The sequence below is a fragment of the Poecilia reticulata genome, linkage group LG2, assembly GCF_000633615.1.
Source record: "Poecilia reticulata strain Guanapo linkage group LG2, Guppy_female_1.0+MT, whole genome shotgun sequence".
In the NCBI taxonomy this organism is placed as follows: domain Eukaryota; kingdom Metazoa; phylum Chordata; class Actinopteri; order Cyprinodontiformes; family Poeciliidae; genus Poecilia; species Poecilia reticulata.
This window is the reverse complement of record NC_024332.1, coordinates 40,391,508-40,415,885: the sequence shown is the minus strand read 5'-3', so window position 1 is coordinate 40,415,885 and position 24,378 is coordinate 40,391,508. Positions and strand designations below refer to the sequence as shown.

At 38.7% G+C, this 24,378-nt stretch overlaps 1 protein-coding gene across 1 annotated transcript in view; it reads left to right on the top strand.

The window, feature by feature from the left end:
- The window catches only part of LOC103461731 (histone deacetylase 4), a 129,827-nt gene that overhangs the window by 37,921 nt on the left and 67,528 nt on the right, over positions 1-24,378 (top strand). The gene's annotated exons all lie outside the window — the stretch shown is intronic.

Here is a 24,378-nt window from a genome sequence, read left to right as displayed (position 1 = left end):
TATGAACTGATAATCCTTTCAGTTCGTCAACATTTCTGTATTTAAAGGGAAACAGGAAGTCATACTTATGAGACACTCTCTTTAACCTCAAAAGCAACAGATAAAACAAACACATAGATATTTTGTCGTGTTGAAATTATTCCTGCAAGCTGTGAAAGTTAATATCTATAAACAGTTTTGCTTTATGCTGGAAATACATAAAGGGAGGATGATGTAAACCGAAGTTCTCCTGGGGGAACCGTGTCATCTTCTGTCTTACTGTAAAACGTGTTAACATTATCCAGCCCTGTGACCACATCATCTTTTTATTGTATTTATTCAGGCTGTAGGGCTGCAGTGCTAATTTTAGTGCCGTGAGGTTGAAAGGAACATTATTCTTCAACTGTGGAAGAATGTGCTTCTCCCACTCTCTGGATATTTGTTTATTGTGGTTCCCATGGAGATTTTTTCACATCGCCGCGTGTTAAAGCTCTGAGCACTCGACCTGGCTCTCCTGCACAGGAATTACACATGAAGCTGCACGGATTCCATGAGATACGTTTCATCAACAAGTGCAGATAAAGAAAAATAAAACATTTTTTGCAGTTGGTTTTGTTTTGCATTTCATTGTTTGAAAAAAAAAAAAATACATTTGCAAAGTGCTTTGACCAAAGTGAGAAAATGGGAAATGAGGACGACAGAGGGTAAAGGCAGGACGCTCGCTTACACTACCAGCTCTTCCTTTGTGTGTGTTTGGAGTGTGTGATTCCTTGGCTTTGTCTTGCCCGTTAAGTCTCGGTGTCATCTTTCTGCCATCTGCTGCTGCCACCCTACTAACACAAGCTGTATCATTTATAACACTCGGTCAATTCAAAACTTCTCTTCTCTTCTCTTCTCTTCTCTTCTCTTCTCTTCTCTTCTCTTCTCTTCTCTTCTCTTCTCTTCTCTTCTCTGTTTGTTGAAGAAGACCAGCAAAAGAAGCCTCATCTACAGTAGGAATTTCAAGAAATGCATCTGGTGCACATTTTTGTATATGTCATGAATTTTTAACTGTGCCCCGCCCCTTTGTCATGTATTAGTCATGGAGCAGTCTGCTTTGGCTGAAAATAGAGCCTAGCAACCCAGAAAAACAGAATGTATAGTAGGTGTGGGTTCGCGCCGCAGCTCGTTCAACTGTGACACAGCACACACACTCTGCCGATTTCTTCCTCCCTGCAGTGTTTTCATTTCCTCCGTTGTTCCCTCTGATTTAAGAATAATGACAATTTTCTCACGTCTTAGTAAAACACGCTACAAGCCATACTTTGACATTTGTTTTCATTTTTCACATCAACCCTTTCTTCTCTTAGGTAACATTTTTATGGGCAGCTCATAAACTCCAGGACTCTGTGTTTGAAACTGAAGTATAAAATCATAAATTCAGCATCGTAAAAGTTGATTAGATGATTAGAGAATTACTGGTAGCAAGTAACATTTCTACAGACAACCAAAGCTACTTGGGTTATATTTTATAATTTTAGAAAATCGATAAAAAACAAATGTCAGGAAGAACTTTTTAAATGGAAAATATTTCAGTCACAAGTCATCTTAATTTGTCCCAACAGGATCAGAACCAAAATAAATATAAAGTGCCATAATTTATTTTCAATGAATTAAATACAATTGAATTGAATAACTTACAAACTTTGACAATTTTTGCAATTTTATTATCATTATCAATGAAAATTAACAAATAAAGTCTTGCACAATGGTTGAAGTACATGAACAATAATTGGTTTGTATACCGAAGTTGTCAATTTCTTCACCAAAGAAGCAACTCAAGAACTATTTCCTCTTTTTATTATTCAAAATAAGAGTCTTAAACACAGATACAGCAGTTAAAAACAGACATTTTCATAACAGTGGCTCTTATAATAGCACTAAATTATTTCCCCAGATAGTCACATGCTGAAAGAAACTTGATGAATTATTTTTGTTTTAATATTACACAACCTGGATGTAATTGAGAACTTTATCCAAATAGAAATTTAAAAAATACAGTCAACTTTTTTTTTACTTCAAGGATGATTTTTTTTTTATCTCTCAGCTGGTGTTCCTGGTAGAAAGCATCTATCTCTTAGTGATGGATCCAACAGTTTGTCAAATCATGGCATAGCTGGAGATGACAGTATGCATGCTAGATTTCCAGATGTGAAGTCAATGCCGTTTTGTTAATTTCTTACAGCCACATACTGTGAGTTCACCTGCCAGTCAAGAACTAGGTAAATACGACACAAAAGTGTTTTTTACACAAATAAGATGTGTTTATCTCTCATTTTCAGTAAATGTTTCTATAAAGGACATATTTTTTGATCAGATAATGTTGATAGTTGTACTTTTCTCATCGCCATGACCATCTAAATTACCCTCCCAGTAAAACGTGATTGATCCAAGGCACCCTTTTTTTTTTGTGTGTAATGCACCACAGATGATTACAGAACTTAAGTGCTCAAATGGGAATCTGGTATTTGTGGTTGCCTTTGCTTGCTAATGTATGGCTTAACAACGGAATCTGTCAACGTCTGTTCGTGAGCAAACTTATTATTTGGTTCCAGGCATGTAATAATGTCCACCGGCTGACGCTGCACGTTGTTTTTAACACCTGACCATGTATTATTCAGTGAGCGACTCAGTTCAGAATTAGCACCCTGCATGTCGGCGTGCATGTGCGTCTGCGTGTCCAGCCGGCAGATTTTGTTGGAACTTAATGTTCTTGTTGACAGGAATGTAGGACGATCTCGCCACATCAGCCGGTCATCAGCCCACAAGCGGCATGTTTGTCCTGTGTGACCAGATGAAATGCTGATGCATCAATGATGTCACTCTCATGGGTGCTGAAGACCTGCAGCTCCGGTCTGCTAATAACATGTTTCACCGCCTGCATAATGGCATAAACATACAGTCAAATGTGTTCTGCACCGTTGGGCTGACTGTTTCATTAAATTGGACGGTGATTCATACACACTCGTGATAATGAACTCTATTTTTAAATTGCACATCAGAGACAAAAACGCTAATCAGAGCGTTGCCATGTTTCCCCCCCCCCCTCTCATTTACATTAAAATTTAAATCAGCTGATGTGCTTTTAGTCTTTTCCAAACACTCAGTAGGCTGGTGTTGAGTCACTCTTATTGTCTGGTTGGTGAAAACACATTAGTTTAAATTTAAAACTGATCATAAATGTAATGTGCTGATTAAAAGTCCTCTTGTCTTCATGCCTGCAGTGAGGAGGGGCAGAGCAAGATGGTCTCCCCAGAAAGCTGCTAAAGTTTGTTCACTGACTGGTTAAAAGATTTTCTGGGTGTTTCTTGTTTTGGTTTGATAAATGACCAAATGGAAGGAACTGTGTGAATTTTTGATCCCACCTTCTCTTATGTTGGTGTAAATGTTCAGCCATGTGGCACATGGCAGTCCTAAAATTYTCTAGTAATTTCTAAAAGGTGTTTCTCCTCTCTTGTAAAAGGCCTCTCCGGTCAGAGCGAACGCGTTTTTAAGTAAGAGCTCAAATATCTACAAGGAAAGAGGTCAGTTCAAGAATCACATTTTTTTCTATAAAATTTGGCTTTTATGAAAACCAAAGATAATCCTTGTTAGGAGAGACATTTATGTGTTTCTTTGTAATTAGTTTGTGAAATTCATTGGGGTTAAACATTAATGCACCACTTTTATTCTTACACTTAGTTTTGCAAATCAAATACTCTGAAACTGGACATGTGCTATGTAGCTATCACTTTAACAAGTAGCAACATTTATTGATCTAGTTGAACTGTTTACTTATTTAACACTTCTTGCTTATTAAATGTCACCGTCATCTTTAGAAAAGTTTTTAGAATGAAAAAAAAATTGTTGAAATACAGTTTTGCGGCTAAGACAGACTGAACAAGTCCTTATCATTAGAAACCTTCCTTTGGAGAGATTTTGAGACAGAAATAGATTTAAATATGTTGGCATTTAGAGAAGATCTAACTGACTCCCTACTGAGAGAGAGAAAATGTTAATGCTGATGTGTAGGCGAATGAGCATATTGAGGGAAAATAAAGGATATCTGAAACTTTATTTTTGAAGTAAAGTCGTCTTGTACTGTTCTTTTTGCCTTTTTAGAAAAATCTGTAACCCATTGTGTAGTCTATGTTCTCCACTGGAAGCACTGTAATCTTCAGATGGTATGTGTTGGATGAGAACTAGATAGATGTGCCCTGAGTACGAAAGATCTTTGGGACTTTTTATTACCATTTCATCAAAGTTCAGAGAGTTTGACTTATAACCATTTCAGCAAAAACTAAAAATCTAAGAAAAAGGGAAAAAAACTACAAAATATATGAGGTATTCTTGGGCAGGAAAAGCAAATTTGGCACAAGAAGTAAAGCACATTTGTGTCTGGTATGTTTTTTTCTGAGTATAACAATTTATTTTGGCAATAGATTTTCCAGCATTGGAAAGCCTGTGTATCTGCTTTTAAATATTGCAGCATTAGTAATAAAAATCAATTGGAGGGTTGAGCAGCAGAGATTAGTATGTGGGTTGCTCCCATGAAAAGTGGTTGAGGCTTCTTAAGTGCTTTTGTAACCGAGTTTTGTTGGCGAGTCAGACAAGCTGCCTTTTTTAGCCGAATCAAGAATTATTTCCTGTCTATTGAAATGAGCGTCTGAAAACTAAATACACTTTGACTAGAGATGCCATCATGAGAAATCCTCACACCTCAACTTAACAGCTTTATAAAGTTAAACTTCCTAAATCCTGGTTCTTTGGGTTTATTCCACACAGAGATCTGAGAGTTTATCTAGCTGCAGAGCTGATCATGGGCATTTATCGTATTGTTTATCATTTATTGTGATAAAGTTCCTATCGTGATGATAAGTTTGGCTTATCAATGTCATGACAAATTCTAGTTAATGATGTTGGGATTGTTAGTTTTACTATTTTATCCACTGTTTGTTCAATGAAAACATTAGTAAATATAGTAAATATAAATACATTTGAAAATATGATTTTCAAATGTATTGCAGTTGTGATTTGCAGTTTAAGGATATTAATCGCATTTTATGACTGGTGTCCTAAAGTTACAAATGGGAATGTTTTCCAACAGCAGTATTTGTGTTACTGGGTTTCACAGTCACAGCCATACAGTTACTTTAAAAATAAATATTGAATAGTTATTATTGTCACTTTTATTGTTATCACAATTGTACCACAATATATTGCCATACAATAAAATTCGTTATCATTATCTCTCTTCCTCTTTCTTAAATAATACAGTTGTATTAGAATGTTAAATAAATATCACATAGCTAATTATAAAAATTATGGGAAAAGGTTAATCTATCTGCAGCTGCTGTTTTGAGAAACATTAGCAAAAAAGTAAAATAAAAATGATAGTTTATTAAATACATAAGTGTGTCATAAGTGTGTTGTATGATATATTTCTGATCTATTTTGCTACCCATGTACCTACACAATGAACTTGCATTTAAAGAAACCCAATTATATTATTTGTGTACTTTAGTTAATTACTGTTAAATCTTGTCACTTATTCAGGAAAAAAAAATCATTCTTCTTTCTCAGCTCTAAGAATAACTAAATGTTTAAATACCTGCCAAAAAAAGGACAGCAGGGTTTTTTATTGGACTAAAYGCTCTGAAATGCTCTGCTAACACATTCATATTATGTGTTAGAATGAATTAACTGGGTGCCAACAGCAGCACTGACACTCCCTCTGTGTGTTTAGTCATGCAAAGTCCATTTTGACTCAGACCTTAATGAGACATGAGYGGCTGCAGTTGGCAGAGCTGACCTTAAAGCTACCAGTCAAGGAGTGCTAGCTTTTTTTTTTTTCTCTTTGTTTTGTTTTTGTTCAAGAAGTTCGGCAGACAACTTGACTGAGCTTGAATCAAAGGGAATGATTCATGCTGCTGAAATTTAAAAATGAAGGATAAAAGCATTGAGGCTGATGAGGAAGACTGATGCAAACAGATTTGAGTGCATATTAATTAGGATGACTAAATTGCGCTCAGGAGGAAGTACCGTAAGAGGAGGAACCTTTCAGGAGCTGAATGTAGGAATCGAGCATCTGCTGCCATCTGAATACATGTGACATTAGGAGATGGGGTGAGAATTATGTACTAAACAAACATGCACAAATAGGAGCGCGTTTGCGTAGCAAGGCGGTCTGTGTGTCTCTCCATCCATCCATCCTTCCATCCATCCATCCCGGCGCACAGGCTAAACTGAGCTTTTTTGCCTCCACGAGCCAAAACAGCTTTCTCCCACTCTGCACAAATTAGCAGCAGCCCACGCTCCACTCGCACATAACTGTCAGAGCACAGACGCTGCAGGAAGCGAGGAGGAGGGAGGGGAAGGTGAGAGAAGCAGTGATGGGAGGAGGAGGAGGAGGAGGAAGAGTGGAGAATGGCAAAAACAGCGGAGGAGAGTGGGAGAAGGAGCAGAAGTGACAGTTACTGAAGACCACAAGTGGTTTTTGTTGCTTGCAGAAGGGCTTCGTTATGGATCCTTGACAGTTGTTGTTTTTTTTATGTTTTTCTTCTTTCTTTTTTTGTGAGGCTTTGAGCACATAGGCATATTTAGTCTGCAAAGTGTTGATATGAAAGGATGGAGAGAGAGTGATTTAAGGTGGAGGCACACCACTTGGCCAGCTCCTAAGCTTTATCTTATAGTTATACTTGTCAATAATCTATGAGCACTTAAAAACCTACGAGTGGGTTAGACGGAGAGAGCAGGAGTGGGTGTAAATGTGATGAATGGAGATGGGTGGGGGGTGGGTGGAGATGCTAAAAGGAACAGAACTGCAATTTTAGGAGGAGAGGGTCTGAAAAAGCAGGGAAAACGGAGGAACGGCACATTATGCAAATATCATCAGCCTCATTACCATTTCAAAACTCTGGGAAAGGAAATCACAAAAGTGGGGAGAAACATTTCTTTTGACGAAACCAAACTCTTTCACATGCAGCGTCTCCATTTCTAAACGCTCTGATCACTTCTGAGTCACATTAGACAGGATTTAGACGCGAAACTTGATTGTTGAATCCTTTCAGTATTGAAACATCAAATGTGACACATGGAGAGAAGAGCGAGGAAGTGCAGAGGAAGAAGGGACAGCAGGAGTACTGAAATGACAGAGACGGACAGCGAGGTGTGTTCCAGAGGACAACTGCTCTGGAGGTCACTGCGACCAGACTCTTGTCTTCCGGCCAGACCCCTCCGCCTCCCCCTCTTCATGCTGAAACATGTTGGACTCCTCATGTAGCTGAATGCTGGACCTTAATCCAGATTTAGTTAGCCCTACATCCTCCTTTTAAGACTTTTTTTACAAAATTAGAAATACATTAAAATATGCAAATACATATTAATTAAATTCCTCTTTTAAATAAGAAAAAAAAAACATTTTATTACCAAAAATGCAGTTGCATAGCAATGCTTTGGTAATATGTAGCAAAGGATGTATCTGTAGCTAAAAAACACACCTACGTGTGAAATGTTCAGCCCATTTTGATCGACGTAACGTCAATACAGATAAAGGTGCTAAATAGTTTTTTGTGTAGAATTTGAATCAGGCGAAGTTAAAATTGGGCCAGTTAAGGAATTCTGGGTAGAAAATACTTACAGATGATGTTTATCTATCATGAATAGAAAATGTACATATTTTTGTACAGTTTTGGTTTAATCGCTTCTTCAAGAGTGTTGTGGCCTTTTGAGTCTGTATACTCCAGTTAACAATTCATTGGTTACCAAATTAGTTGACAATTATTTTAGACTGCGTTTTCTTGTGCTCTAGAAATGCAACGTCCTCTCTTCTGTCGTCTCCTATTTTCTTGCTTTACCGTTTTACTCCAGTTCATACTCAGACGATCACAGATCGAGGAGAGAATGCAAGAAGAAATGTGTTTTCAGAGTGAGGTATGCTGCCTCTAAAGCATTAAGCATTAATCATTCATGTTAGAGATATATTATTTACCAATATGACCACATTGCTAATTGCCTGTATTGAATTTTGAGCTCTGGGTTACAGCAATGACAATCCTTAACTCAAACTCACTCCTTTTCCCTAATGGAAGACCACCTGTTTTGTACACATGCTCATCAGGGAGCCTTCATGGCTTCCAGATGGGCTACATGAGCCCAGGACCAGCCCCCCACCCACTGCTACTCCCTGACCTGGCATGGGCACCTCCACTTACTGCCAGTTTGGTATTGACAAGAGTTGTTGAGCAGCTGCCACTTTTCTGTTCAGCCACATTTACACATACAGACTTGCTGGGGAAAAAAAACAACAAGGTACTCTCTTTCTGAAACGGCGAAGTTCAAGATGGAATGAAGAAACCAGATGCTGCTATTTAAATGTAATTTCTTAATTACTTTTATAAAAGCTGGAGTTTCATAAATTGCCTGGTCTGGAGTGTAAGAGGGAAAGAGAACAGAAATCACCTGAGAGAAGCAGTTTTTGCTGATCAATCTGGAACGGGTTTCATACCTTTTCCAAAAAACTCGGGGCTCATTCACACCAGCTCTGTTTGGTCTCCTTTAATCGAACTAGAGTTTGATTTTCTAGAAAAACTGGTTGGTTTGGGGAGTTGTGAATGCATAATCAAACTCTGATGCTGACCAAAATATTGAACTTTGATCTGCCCACCAAACTAGGTCTTGGTTCAGGTGAAGTGAACTCTGGTGCGTTACGAATGCATATGTGAACGCCAAGCGGACGAAAGACTGCTGGAAAAGCATGTAAGAGTAATTGTATTAGACTTAATTTTGATGTCATAAATCCTTGACTTGCACCTTATGAAACCATAACTCTGCTGCAGGTTTCACCACAAACATGTAGCAGAGCTTGTGGTGAAAGTAAATTAGATTCCAACAGATAATAAGCGGAGCACTTTCTAATTACATTTCAGGACATAACCATAGACTGCGGCGGTCATGTTGAGTCGTTTAAAAAGGGACACCACTCTCACATTCAGGTCTTAGAAAGTGAGGCAGTCTCTCTGGAGTCAGACGCTTTTTGTGTTCCAGTTGAGCAGACAGTGTTTTAACCTACTTTGTCTGCCTGGGGTCCATTATCCCTGTGGATACAGCAGGTTCTGAGACCAAGTTTGTCTGGATCTGGTGGATGGGGGAAGATTTTACCATGTTACCAGGTTATAAATATTGCATGGGGTCTGGTGTGTTTTGCTGTTTTGGCTGCCAGGATCAGCTTTCACAAACGTATTGGGAGTCAGCAGAGTGGGCTATTGTTAGTCTGTGTGCTTCAACAGAGAGTCTCTTATCGGGATTTTTGTTAGACAAACAAGTTTAAGAAAGAAATAAGTTCACAGTTTCTCAACGCATCTCACACAAAGCGCTTGATGGAGTTTTTTTATTGTTTTTAGTAGCATTTTAACTGGATATGGTTTAAATGTTGATTTCATTTCAGAACTTTAATTCTAAGTATTAATATAAAAATTTGCCAAGTTATGTTAACATAAATATAAAACACAACATAGTTTCAAATGGTGTAAATAGTAATTCACTGTGAACTTTTAAAGTCTATATTTTACTGTTTTATGTCTTATTGTGGGCATTATTTAATATCAGTTTTATACCATATTTGAAAATAAGAGGTATTTTTATATGAGCATTATCTCCATGTTTACTGTATAAAAACTGCACCAGCTTCAAACCCAGTCTCATTATAAAGTACCTAAAGTGAGTCTGCCTCTGTTACTACATGACATAAAGTTAAGAATAATCATTCTTTTTGTTTTAAAATACAAAAAGAATGCTATAGTAGTTTTAGCACTATTTCTGTAGTGTTAAACAATTAAGGAAGAAACTTGTAAACAGAGTCTGTAACTCTGTTGAATCTTGGATTTTCTAAACAGTTTTCAGTCCTGGTCTGTCACTGATCTCCGATTCTGTTTAATACATTTCAAATTCAGTAAAGTTTGTCATTTAGGGTTGGACATTTAGTGTTCTGGACAGTGATACTGCTAGAACACTATTTACTCTGAAGAAAGAAGGTTCTGGGTTCGAATCCTGTGACTGTTAATTGGTCTCTATTATTTACTCTTTGCTGTGTGCAAACGACGTTGACCTGTGTGTCTTTGCGCTGCCCTGTAGCAGACTGGTGATCTGTTCAGGGTGTACCCCGCCTCTCGCCTAATGGCCCCTGGAGGGACGCACTGGCTCCCACACCTCTGCACAGACCATGGATGAATGGCCAATTAGCACGCTAAATTCAATTTCCCACCAAAAGATTCAAACAAATTGTACTTTAGAAACATTCCAGCTCATTTTTTAAATGGTTATGGTATTAATCCTATCAGAGCATGAAATACCACTCATGCTTTGCCTTCCTGTTAAGCTCAATTGCTTATGCAGAGGTGAACTTTGTAAAGGCTTTTAAAAGCCTTACCATGACCAAATGTGTCCACAAGAATCTTKTATCTATTATAGATGACTCCTTATAAGTTCAGACCCATTGCTGTTTGCTCGAAAAGGCCCTGACACCATCTGAACCAGAGGCTAGCCTTCCCTAATCCGGGAAGGGGGAGTTCACTACACGCACACTGATAGCCTAATGGTTATAACATAGCTTTCAGTGTGTTTCACCACAGTCTCTTTTAAAGAGAGAAATAAACAGCAGTTTGCCAACTTATATTGCCTCTAAGAGTTTTCTAAGTCAAGTGCATAAGTTCAGGCGGAACGAAGGAGGGAGTTGGATGTTTATGCATCCATCTTGTCATGGTTTGTGTCTTATCAGAGTGGCTTATTACTTCAAAGGAGACCTAGACAAGTATAAACATTCCTCGCAGGATAAACTGTTGCATGAATGATGTTCAGATTTTGTCTCGGATGCTCTTATTCATAATCGGAACGTAATCTTGTCTTAGTGTTCGTCTGCCTCACACAGATGCTGTGAAAAAGTATTTAGCTGTCCAGATCAATCTGGCCCTATGTAAAAATATAATCTATCCCTAGAAAATGAGCAAGTTTGCCACTGTTGGAAGCAACAGATGCGATTAAGAATGTGTGGTAACTAGTAATGAGTCTTTACATCCTKGCACCACTGCAAAACWTTAGTTCAGGTCATTATTTCAGATCGATTTGCTGATATGGATCATTGTCCTGCTGCATTTTAGATGTTCTTAATTCTTATTTTTTGATGTAAGAAAGGTTACATGTTTGGGATTTCTTGAATCTACTTGTTGTGGTAGATTAGCAGAAATTAGACGTGGGTTAAATTGAACAGATGAGTCTAAAAATATGTATTATGGGCATTTATTCATAATTTAATAAAGGGGGTAGGTAGATTTTCACCAAGGTTGAGGTTGGCTTGGATAATTTAAAGCTGGGAGATCCACGTTGCATCCCTCCTTCCTCTGCAGCTCTGCTCAGTTTAAGTGGTTATAGACGATAGACGGATCTGAAAAATTAATCTGTGAAAAAAGTAAAGAGAGAAATCTGTAAGGGGGAAAATGCTTTTCCACAGCAAAGTCTGACTGGTTTCCTATGGAACTGGAGGGTTATGGACTGATGAGTTGATCTGATTCTGTGACCTCTTAGATTTGAAGAGCGCAGGCAGCACTGTGGTGTGCTGACATCTCTTATAAGTTCAGTTTCGCATCACTCACAGTTAATGGCTCTGCGTCTGCTGCAAGCTGCGCTGCAGTCGGGAAAGGCATTACCATTGAGATGGAAGGAGAGGATGTAAAATATGAATGAAAGGAACTCCCCGCTGCAGGCAACGACTCAAGTATTCTCATCTTGTCATGTTGTCTGGGTGTTTGTAAAGCCTTGATATTTCAAGGTGCTCTTCAGGACTCTGAGAGTTGTTRGTTTTATTGAATATCAAGAACAAAGCTGGGTGCTGCAGTGAGGCRGGAGCAGCTTCAAGCATAAATTCTGTTTGATTTTATTTMATTTTTAAAAATGTTTGGTRCCTTTTAAATTGCCTYTGAATTTCACAGGTCAAATTCTTACACCACAGTACCTTACCTCGTAAACTATTTGTAAAGTAGATGCTGTCAGTATGAAGTGGTCTGGTTTTATAAATGTGAAGTATTAAAATGTTTAAGTAACAAAAAGCTACCTTTTAGTTATTTTTAGTCAGGCTTATGAGTAAACTGTGGTTCTTTTTGGTCAAGCAAATGATAACAGTAAATTTATCTTTTTAAAAATTAACCATGAAGTAATGGATTTGTTCAAATTAAAGAGTAGTGTCTTTGCTTTAATCSTCCTGCGAGACGTCGTCATTTAGACCCCACCAGCTTTTTACCCTGTGCTCAGTTCACTTTTACAAGGGTTTTTTTGTGTGTCGTTTTGGGAACTGACGGTCTGACGGGACAACCCCCTCTGCCTCCCCCCAGTTTTGGCAGTGCTTTTATTTTTAGAAAAGATTATTTTGAGTTGAAGAATCATATTTAGCTTCTGCACTCTGACAAAACCAAAATACCAAAGTGCGTGTGTGTGTGTGTTTGGTTTTGTGTGGGAAAGGGGGAGTAGTGAGTGTCTGTATTATAAATAACCCAAATCAATAATAAACGACACTGATATTTAGAGTTGGGTCTGGGGTCCTCTGAGGAGATGGATGAAAAAAGCAGCCCTCCTCCCATCTTTCTCCCCCTCCTCCCCAGGCGCAGTGAGGCAGAAGACAAGAGCATAGGAAGCTGAAAACATTAGAGGTGCCGTCTTCTCCCCCCACAAGCCTCGACAGACTTGTGGTTATGAAGTGCACGCTCGCCTCGTGTGTGTGTGCGGGAATGTATGTATATTACGAGTCGGACGCTGTGCATTACTTATTCATCAGCAATGTCTGAATGCTTGCCACAATGTGTATTTCAGCATGCCTTGCAATCATTATGCCACATGTATTATTTAAGGCACACGTGTGYACGCTGACTCCAATGAAGATTGCTACGGGAACTATTTATCCCGCATAAATAGTCTCTCAGAAATGCTGAGAATTACTGCAAAAAGCGTCTTTCACACACCTWTTACCTTTTCTGTAAAGTCTTCGTGGCCAAAACGCCAACATTCATTCAACTTTTTTCTTCTGCTCCCATCTTCAAAAGCTGGAAGACTTTTCTTTGCAGACTGCTTAGTGCGTCTGTTTGTTTTTTTTTTTTCTGGTGTAGTTGACATGCTTGTGCCTGTAAGATCTAGAAGTTACCAAGAGGTGGAAAGCAGCGATGGAGCAGAGTGAGCTTTCATAATGTTTTCTGTTCTGCTTTGGTTTAGGAGCCAAACAAAGCAATGCAGCTCCAAATTTGTTGAACTTCCCCAAACAGAATAAAAGTATCAACGTTTTACAAGCTGCTTGAAGGAATTTGCATTTAGTTGAGGATTATTCAGCTTGGATTCGATCTGTCTAAGTGGATGGATGCATTACTTAATGAGAATTCTGTTGCTTCACGATTTATGAAAAATACAGATAAAACCCAGTTTGTTGATGTTTTGATTTCAGTTTTTGATTCATTGGTTTACTTTCTTATACTCAAGTGTTTGGGGAAAAATAAATTAAGTCCAGTAAAGAAAGGAATTTGAAACTTTTAGGAATTCTGAAATTCTGCATGTAGATTTACATCTCACTACAAATTTTTATATATCAAATGTGTGCTCTATRTCACGACTMCTGTTGACGTTAGAAGGCTGACCTTTTCTGTAATCATGTTTGCCCCCAGCCTTATAAATGCAGTAGCAACTGCAATTAAACTTTTGGTGGCAGGACCAATCGGCTATTATTAGGTCACATAGATTTTTGAGCCTGAATGGGTGTTTTCACACTTGATGGTCTGGTAGCCGCGCTTCGATTGGGGACCAAAATTGTGACATTTGACTCACTCTCCTGCTTATTGTTGAATCAGGAACACTGACCTTCTCTGAAATGAGGCCCTCAGTGCTTAGAGGTCATTCTGGGGTTTTTTGGGGCCTCATGGATGAGCCATTGATGTTTTTCGGAGGGTGGCACCTCCTGGAAATGTTTACCTCTGCTGTTTTTGCTCATCCTGTTTAATTATTTAAAAATTAAGACATGATGTCTGTATGTTGTTTTTTTTTTTGACTACTTTGTTTTCTGACAAGCAGAACTTTTCTTTTTTCTTTTCTTTTCTTCTTTTCTTTTATTTTTTTCACATAGGATCAAGTCAGTTTGAATAACTTTTTTTTCTCCCTAATAAAAGGGTTTCGTTAGCAAAGTAAAACAACACCAGTGCACAGTGTGCTTAACATACCTGAACAGTTATTGGTCAGTTAAGTAAATGCTACTCCAATGAGAAGTCCTGAACAGGTTCTGACCTTTTTTCAGAGGAAGTGATATTTCTTTGCGTGACAGGTTCCTGCCTTACCTCCATGGGTCTTTGACTTGCACACCACCCTGTGTGCATGTATTGATTTTTGTTATTTTTTCTGTGCAAAGTTCACTTGGTTTGCTTCTGCTCTGCTTCACTGCCCTCCCTGGGGGTGATTCTCCCTGATCTAAAAATGAAAGACGTGTTTGCCTTTGTGTGTTTGTGTGTGCCATTGTGGTTTGGGATCACCAGCATTAGCTGTTGCCGGTGTCATGGCTGCATGGAGCTCAGCTAAGCCTTTGACGTCAATGCCGTACAACAAGCTGATAACACAGACCTTTATCGCAGCCAGGTGTGTGGGTGTGTTGTCAGATCAAACAAAACTAGGCTTCCTGGATTCTGCGCCATACTTCAGAAATAGCTACYGCAAACATACACATTATCAGACCACCCAACATGCATTTACCCACTGAAATGCACACAAACACACGAAAAAATTGGTGTTGCAACCTYATTACTTGCCTCTTTATCATCATATCTATAGGTTGCTTTTCAGAACATTAGTTGATTTTGTTGAAAACTCCTGAATCATTGGTTCTGCCTCATTGAAGCTGTAGTCAAATCTTTCTGCAGCATCAGAATATGGCCAAAATKATCTGTCTTCCATTTGTTCTTTCCACTTGTTGATTTCTTTCACTGCTCATTTCAACCTTGGCTGCAGGATTAAAGCTCCATTACTSCCTGAGATTTATGTTAATATATTAAACAATCACCATGCTAAACACTTGTGCTAAAAGTGTTTTTGCCATAGTCACATTCAGATAGTGTTTTTTTCATTCTTTGAGAAACTCCCAACAGTAAATGAAGCAATATAGAAGATATGTCAATTTTGGTTGTTTTTGTGTGTTTTTTGGCACTAGTGGCCTTTATTTKCAGTAGATTAGACAGGAAATGGGCAGAGAGAAAAGGGTGATGACATGCAGCAAAGCATCGGGGTCGGGAATTGATCTCACTGAGGACTAAGAGTCTCCATATATATGTGCAGGTTGCTCTGCCTCTGCACCACATCATCCTATTTGTTGCTTTTTAATAACATATCTCATTTGTAATTTAAGCTTAAACTATTTCCTCCAGATTTTATGATTTACTTTAATATGTTGTATTATTAGAAATTCAGTTTTATCCGATTTCAATCCTTTGAACTGATTTCATTATTGATACTCCCCCCCCTATTTTTTATATTTAAATTATTTTTATAATTTCTGTAATAAAAAAAATCTTTACCTGGATCACTGCAATTAGTCCCATTTAATAATTGCTGATTTGCCCGTTTTTTCTGGAATTGTAATGATTTATGTTTTGTGACAAGTTTCAGGTCTTTAAGGTTGGAAGGTCTCTCTGCCATCACCCTAATTTTTAGCTCCYTCTGAAGATGCTTTACCAGACTAATGACTCAAAAATTGTAACATTATTTCCAGTTATGCCTACATAATATGAATACATATTTTGATGGCGGTACTTRAAAACTTTTKTATTTTGATCAATGTCATTTTGTCCGGAGTGAGCATCGGCTGCCATGAGACTTATTTATCAGTCACAATAAATTACAATTGATTTAGTTTTATATTTAATTTTATGTTATTTATGAACATGTTTTTCATGCATGGCAGACTAACTSGGTCCTCATCTTTCCGATTATCTTCTTTAGTACTTCGGAGCTGAAAAGCTCTTGAATTCGGTAGTTTTATTTTGTTTGCGTTGTTTTACATTCACATCTTGTAAAGTGGAGGAGAAAAGTTGCCTTCGCACCTCTTTTCTTCACCGTGAGAATGAAAATAACCATAATYAGCTGCCACTCCTTTTTATTGGAAAACATTTGCATAAACTTTCTCTGTTGCCCAATTTTCCACTGTGCAGCTCTCTGTCAGCACTGCCCGCAGGAACATGTGCATTTCACATGCGTCCTCTCACTTTCGCATGACAGAAAGCCATCAGAAAGCAACCACTTGTCAGAATGATGGACGGTCAAGTTCTGTGAATTTTGCCACAGTTATTTCACTCACTGAGTAAACAGCCACTCACGCTGCAGGCAGGCTATTTTTCCTAATCACTTTTTCCCCCCAGTTCCGATGGAAATGAAGGWACATTAAAATATCAATCATGAAAAAAATGTACTTAATTTGAAAAAAAAAGCACAGTTATAAAAAATACATGGGAATTATAAATAAAAATAAAAATATTCAATAAAAATTTTGTTCAAATTTAAATATAATAGAGTGGAACCTCTCCATATAATAATTATCAATTATTTTCTAAATACAAACTGGATTAATTCCTCTGGTGAGTTAGAAATGACTGATTTTGGATAATGTACATTGAACTATTATTAATTGTCATACATTTATATCTGTATGTACATAATATCTCTGGCTTCTCCTGTGTTTTAAGACGCTTACATATTTCAGTCCTGTTACTGTTGTGATTCATCCTCTGAGTTTTCTTTCTGTTCCTGTTTTCTAAGAATTGCTTCATTGAATTATTCAGAGTAGCACTTCCCTCAGTTTGTATTAGAAGAAAGTTGCATAAAGTCTCACCCCCTATTTATCTGTAAAAGAATTAGCTGGAGCTCTGTTCGTGATGATTTTTATCTTCCGTGGCTGCAAAATGTTTCGCTTGCAAGCTGCATCTATTGTCGAGTCAAGTTCACAGCAGCTATCTGTGTGAAGAGTTCCTGTTGTGTAGGAGGTTTTTAAAACAGACAAAAACCAGGAAGGTGTGTGTGTGTGTGTGTGTGTGTGTGTGTGTGTGTGTGTGTGCAACAAGTAGAAGATTAAATGCGAGCAAGTGCAACTGCTCAGTCAAAACATGAAGAGGCCCTGTACAAAAGCTCCGGGTTTGTTTGGCCAGAAGCTGACGCTACCTCTTTTTTTTTTTTTTTTTGTCAGCCGGTGAATTAGGAGGTAGGGAGCTAGTGACGCTCGTAAAATCCTTAACATGCCTGAGACTGCCCTGTGATGTCACTGAGAGAGGGAGGGAGGATGGGAGGAGACCAGACCAACGGAGAGAGAGAGATAGAGAGAGAGGCGGCTGGAGAGCGGAGCAAAACRGGCTCAGTGAGAGGAGGCAGAGAGACGAGACGGACTCTGTCAGAAATTTCTTCCTGCTTCGCGTCTGAAGTGGAGGGGCACGCTGCTTTCTGTATTTCTTTCAGCTGATAAAAAAAGAACAAACTAAAACACTTTTTAAAAAGCTCCTGCTCAGACCTTCAAACACACACTCACACCAACGTGCAACAAGCGGACAGCACGGCACAACTGATGGGTGAGAGCTTTTTCCTGCAGTTTGACTTCTCTACAAGGAGTTCCTGTATTAAATGCTGTGCAAATGTTTTTTTTTCCTCAGCAGCCTTTCATAGTTTATACTCTTATGCTGAAATGCGTTTATGTTTATAATGCAGGTGTGACTGTGTGTGTGTGTGTGTGTGTGTCCTGTTGAGAAGAGAGTTTGTGGGTGTGCGGCTTTGCGTGGTGACAGTGTTTATTGAATGGTACTGATGTATGGACGCTCAGCAGCCTTCAGCTGAATGGAGCAGATGGCTGYGCCTGTCCCTCCATACAGTCTGCTGTGAACACATGAGGCTGTTTGTGTTTGTTCCTCAGTGTGCTAAGATGCATATGAGCGGTTCAAAAAGTTCATCCTGTCTGATGCGTGCCTTAGATTGGAGAAAAGTCCACAGAAACAGAGATTATTTTGCACATTTTTCTTGAATGTTCTCATTTTTTTGTGTGTGTTTTTGTTTTGTTTGTTAAAATAATGATTGTGAATGTTTACCCAGCTGCAAATACAACAGTCTTAAACACCTTTCTGACTGTTTGATCCACTTGAGTMAGACCTTGGGAGTGCAGGCTCGCTTTCGTCATGAAAAAGTGAAAACAGATGAGGAGAAAACAAAGAGGCGGCAGCGCACCATAACACTCACCGTCACTAAGTACCGTCCCAGGCTTTTGGTGCCTTCAGGAGCTTATGCAGCACATGCAGGCTGATTGTGGAGTTGAACTAGCACCCCACCATCATTGGTCAGCCGTCTTCCTCAGGCCCCTCCCTTACTTCGCTGTYCAACCAACCGCTGGCTACAACCCCACCAGTCACCATGGCGTTTGCCTCCGTCCTCCCTCAGTACCTGGGGTTTGTGTTTTTGAGTAGGGGGTAAGATGATGGGGGGGGGTCGTTATGTCAGCATTTTGTTTCTTTTTAATTCTCGACCTGCAAGGTTTTTTGCACACATAGCTGCGACTTAGTGTGCAGACTCAGTTTTCGAGGCGCGGTGTGTAAACATGCAGGGATTTTTCTGTGAATGCAGGGAGACCCAGAGGGGCGAGGATCTCCCCCCTGGGAATCCTGTGCTATAAATAACCCTGCCTGTGTGATCCATAGTCTTCTGCTGAGGGGAACGTGGGATGGGCTGAGTCAGAGCTGGACTGATGGATGAACAGACTAATGAGAAGGGCCCTGACATTTCTCTTGATTRTTGTAGTTTTACTCTCCCTGACTTTGGCTTCCTTTTGAAGCAGCTTCTTGTCTCTCACATCCTCCTTCATTTCTTTGTTTATCCTCCAGAGTTCAAATACTCTGTTAGCTGCTCACACACATGCTGAAGCTGCTGTTTACATTCTTCGAGGTGCATATAAAATCATTTGTATGTCACCAAAGATATTTAAGTCAAGAAAGTGAAACTTGTACACAGTTTCGTGATAGTCACACAGATCATCTGTTTATTCAAGTTAGTTTTGATGATTACATATAATACATTTATTACAAAAATGTTATAGTATAGTTTTTCAAGTTGCTTCATGGAAGCATATTTGTGGAAAGTTAAATGGATAGAAAAAGTGTTCTATTGGAGACCAAAATTGCAAAATTTGTTATATTTTCAGCTGGTGTGGTACATTTCCACATTGCACTGTGTCAAATGAACCAAAATAATTGAAAACACTGTTCCTCCTCYTCYTGTCCTTTGGTGGCGCTGCACCAAAGGAGGAAACTRCRSCTGAAGGAAACTACACAAAAACCTCAAAAGAAGACATGAGCATAACTTCCTTCTTCACAAAATGTAAACGAAAATGGAGTAGAATGAAATTTTAGCGGTTGTAGGATTTCTCTTTGATAAAAGARCATGAGGCATTTCCTTCTTGTTTTGGTTGTATTTACCCAGAATGCCTTGCGCTGTTGTCCTCTTCTTGTTGTCTCCAGTTCACATATGCATTCAAACTGTGCCAGAGTTCACTCCGACCAAACCGAGATGTAGGTTTGAGTGGACCAGAGTTCATTGTTATGATTGGTATCATGGTTAAATTTCACATTCACACCTCTACAAGCAAACCGGAGTTTATAGGCAAATGAATTAGTTTGATTAAAGTGGACCAAACAGTGCAAATCCACCCTTAGTCTTAACAGGATTTTAAAGCAAAAGCTATTAAATAATTTGCTGGAGATTCTCTATTGTAAGCTCACAGAGACCCTACAGTGCACTGAAGCTGAAGCAGCCTCAGAGAACCACAGGATGATCACTTTAGARCCGACCTGCGTTGGTGCAGCAATTCATGTTAAAGGGGCCTTAACTGAATTGCATTTATATACCATAAGTACGTCGATGTACGTTTCAGCAGGCTGACATTTCTCTATCAAAATCACCTATTTACAGGTTTTATGTAGAGTTGCACAACATGTCAAGCTGCAATCATTGTTGAAATATCAATATGTGCAATAGGGTAATTGCAAAGGACGTCTTTCTTTAGAGTAAATAAAATGTGGATCATTTTTCCCCTCACTGTGAGTTGACCCGCCTTCAAAGTCGAAATCAGTAGAAGATGTAAAAAAAAAAAAAATAATTCTTGTCAAACAATACGGTGGTTCTTGGAGGAGTTAATGTCACTGTGGAAACCCAAAAAGTGACTTGTTAAAAAATATAATCTTATTTTCCGAAAATTAAATCTTCACAAACAGGATTTCTTTATGAGCCATCCCTAAATAATTGTAATTGGTGTAATTGTTGCAATTACATATTTTGTTGGATTTGTCATTACCTGTCAGGCACAAATCTTTAAATCATCAATCACTTGGTCATGAACATAAGTTYCACTTTTTCAGTTCAAAATATTTTTTATTGAAGTTTGCATGTAGTTTTTACTCATCAACGGACAGGAACTGACTTTTCCACAATACTCTAATATATATATACTTACTCCTCTAATTTGCACATCTGAGTGAAACATCAGACCTGAGAGCATCAGGTGTTAATCTGCAGTTCTGAGCTTTTCCTGCAGCAGCAGCGTTTAAGCTGTGCGCCGTCACTGTGAGTCATCTTGTGCGACCTCCTGTCCTCGTGTTGGCACAGCAACATTAACCTCATGTCACTTTCACTGAGGGTTTGTAAACTGGGCTAATTCGCTCCCAGGTGCTGGTCACCCTGCATGTCTGCTGCCTTCGCTGTGTTTACTGTAAATGGCTCCTTCAGGTTGTGTTCCAAGAGCTGCTGCCTTTTTTAACATTACGCRCAAATGATGCAGATGCTTCCTGTGTGTTGCTGAAACATAGCATGTCCAGATTTGTAAAACAAACAGTTCAACAGTTGTGCAACTATATGTAAACACAATTAAATCAGGGTTAGTAGCTGATGTTGAACTACAGGTTTGGCGCTCTGCATTTCGTAAGTTTCTTCTTTTTTTAGAGAGAGTGAGTTCTTGGATTACGTCTCTGTAGACAGCATTATCTCTTGATCTTCATTTCTGAGCTGTTGTGGTTGGCCTCTGAGTTGCTGGAGCTGTGATTACTCCGTCTTAACCTTTTTTCTCSATCTCTGATGCTTCCTGTGTTGCTTTCTTCGCTTTGGTTTAGCCTTGTAGATACTCGCTGACCACAGCTTTGTTAGTCACTAGTGATGTTTAAAAGAAGCTATTCTGAATCCTTGATTTGAAAAGCAATCTTAATTTAGAGACAATGTTTAATAGAAAATATCACAAACTGAGAAGAAAATATGGGTTAATAATTGTCTTCATCGTTATTGCAATTTTCTTCAGCCATAACATCATTAGTTTTCTGAACTGAAAAATACTAAAAAATCTTGTCTATTTTTTTCCACCTGTTTATAAAATGCATCRAATTGTCAAATGTGTTTGTAAACTCATCAGCAAAAAGCATTTTCTTTGACATTTTGTATTTATAAAGCTGCATTAAAGCTATGGTCATATGGTTTCAAATAAAATCCTGTGTAATCCCTTCATTTTGAAMTGAATTCAAACATACTGCCTCTATCAAGGAACCTCTACATATTTTCTTAATTTCTTACGGTTTGTGACATTTATTTGTTTATTTGTTATTTGACAACTTAGAAAAAAAACTTGCAAAGAATGGTTAATAGTTATGGAAACATATGTAAATGTGTTTGGTGAGTCATTTATTAGAAATTACAGTCTATTTTTGGTGTGCAAATGTTTCATAACTGTAAAWGCTGCAGTGCAGATTACTGTGCAAAGTAAATATTGTAATTTACTAAAGTACAGGAAACAACCAAAAATAGGATGGCGGAAAGGATGAATGTCATTTACAGTCAGCTGGTAAACAGTTGCATGTAAATTCCAGTCAGCCATAAGGAAATATTTTTTGTTGTCTCTTTTGACAGGAAGTTAAGTTTGCATTTTTCATAAGCTCTAGCCCTTGTTGTCAATGCGGTATAACTCTGTCACTGAACTTTCAAGATACAATTCATGTTTTGATTAGAGCATGGCAGTGAGACTGAGTGGGTGAATGGAAGATTACAATAGGTATTTTCCATGCAGAATACATCCGCATTTAGTCGCTCCAACATACTTGAGATCCGTTAAAAATAGCCTTAAAAATACCCCAAATCGTATCTTACGATCATTTTTCTTTATTGTATTCCTGGACTCCACTGTGAGCGTGACCTTCTAACCCCCTTAATGTGTTAGCTCTGATTTTCTGAAGTTAGATTCTCTGAAGTTATTACTGGTAATAGTGTCCTTTATCTGTGGTGAAAACCTGTCATCATTATTATCAATCTGYCTCATCACCTGGATTCACACATCAGCAGATCATGAGATCTGTGAGAACTGGTAACACAGGAATGACGCAACTTTAATGGTTCCGCACAGCTGATGCTGATGCAACGCCTGAATGTTGCTTCTTGTGCGAAAGGAATTGCACAACAGAAATTTGCAGCTGATTGTGCTGATTGAAACACCCAGCATGCAACACAAACTTTCCCCAACCGAACAAAACGGCACCAAACGAAGCAACTACCTGCTGTTAAGGTGTGGACTTTAACAATGTTTTTTTTTTCCCACTGATGTGAATAGTTTCAGTTTGAGTTGATTTAAATTGCTAACATCAGAAAAGAAGGTGCTGTATGTGTCTGTATGCGTGACTTTTAGCCATTCACAACTCCAATAACTTATTTAAATTCCATCAATGGTTAAAAAGCAGGTTTCGCAAAGAAGCTGGTAAAAATAATTACATAAAGTAACATCATTTTCCAAAAATCTGGATGAATCCATCATTCTGATGTGATGAATGGTATAATAGATATGCACCTCCAACAAGTGTGTGTAAACATCCCACAAAGTTGAAACCATGTTGGTCAAATTTTTGTCTTTTGTGAAATGGTGTCCAGTTGCTGTCAACATGTGACTTTATGTAGTGAATGAAGTAAATCTTGGCAAATTTCAGGCCCAGACATGAAGTTGTCTCTTATCAAAACTTTTATTTTGTAGTAAAGCAGGAAGTAGTTTCTGCAGTGGCTCTGTTGTATTGACAAAGCTGATAAAGACTTGTCATCGAGCTGGCCTTGGCTCAGACTCTGTTGCTATATTTATCGAGCTTTCCGACTCGTCTAGCAGCAGTTTTTTTTTTTTTTGCTTTTGTCTAAAGCACGTTTATCCACTTTTTCTGTGGCTATCATCAGTCAGATGTGAAAACATGATGCTGTTCCGAGCAATTCGCCCCACCCCAAGCACTCACAGGTGTAACAGTCTTTCCACTGGAGTCCCTTCCAGCTGCAGTGAGAGCAGCAGATGTTCATCGCTTTAGCAACTGTACTGCAAATGAACTCTACATCTGCAAAGCTGCCACTGATTGGGCTGTTGTTATGGTGGACAATATGGACCATAACAATGACCATCATGCACAGATTGGCACTCAGCCTATGGGCAAACAAGGTTTTATTTGTTTGATATTGATGTTTAATATCCATTAGCTATCTAAGTGAACAGTTGCCTGACATATGTAGATGAACAGTATGAAGTGGTTATAAAGGAATGACTGAAAAGTTCATGTCTTGCTGTCAGTTGAGSTTTTTTTGGAAGGCTGTGAAGTCTACAGAAGTGTCCTCCAAACTTTCCTAACTAAAAAACAAACCCTCTAATGTCCAGCTCTGAGACGGGTCCGAACAAGCACAGCAATATGCATCAGCAAAGCACCAGCATGTCTGGCCTGGCCACACCCTTTCTTCTCTCCCTGCCGTCCCGTTGGGTGGTGTCAAGTTTCCCTTCACTACTAAAAACCTGCCCGGTACCAAAGATGTCATTGGCTACCTCAGCAAGTTGGCTGCCCCTCAGTTTGCCACCTCATTGGTCACTGGGGACAGCAGGACGTGCATGATAGGCTCAGGATGCTTTGCATTGGCTTCGGCGTATCGATCCCTGGCAGAGGGCTTGGCACGGTGGAAGGTGGTTCTGTATGGAGCAGATATTGATCAGGAAACACTGACGGCAAGACAAGACTTTGAGTTTGTGAAATTAAAGATTACTCTCAACTTGCACTCCTAACTTCGGTTTTGGCTGTCATGTTTGTGTAAAACTCCTCTATATATGCACTTTTACTAATAAAACTAATTTACAATTATGGTAAAGGAAGTTGCTAGTGCATGTGTTAAGACGGCATACAGAGGGTTTAAACCTGGCATAGAATTAGTGTTTTTCATGTTTCACTACTGTGTGTGGTTCTGCAGGACTTTAAGCTGCTGTTTTACTTGTTGGAGTGAAATAATCTGATTGCATCAGTCCTCTAG